Raw genomic sequence first — 427 nt, 5'->3', positions numbered from 1 at the left:
AATTGGGATCTCGTATCCTTACCAAGAGGGAAGAAAACTGTGGGCTGCAAATGGGTCTTTACAATTAAGCATAAAGCTGATGGAACTATTGAAAGGTATAAAGCACGACTTGTGGCTAAAGGTTACACTCAATCTTATGGTGTAGATTACCAAGAGACGTTCGCACCGGTCGCCAAGCTCAATACTGTGAGAATACTTTTGTCGCTAGCTGCAAACCAAGATTGGCCTCTTCTATAATTTGATGTGAAAAATGCTTTCCTACATGGAGAAATTTCAGAAGAAATTTATATGGATTCTCCACCAGGCATGACAGATTCAAATGGTATGAAGGTTTGTAAATTAAAGAAGACTCTATATGGATTAAAACAATCCCCAAGAGCATGGTTTGGAAGGTTTACCAAGTCTATGAAGGCTTTTGGCTATAGAG

The sequence above is a fragment of the Vigna radiata genome, chromosome 7 (assembly GCF_000741045.1).
Source record: "Vigna radiata var. radiata cultivar VC1973A chromosome 7, Vradiata_ver6, whole genome shotgun sequence".
NCBI lineage: Eukaryota > Viridiplantae > Streptophyta > Magnoliopsida > Fabales > Fabaceae > Vigna > Vigna radiata.
This window is presented reverse-complemented; position numbering follows the sequence as displayed.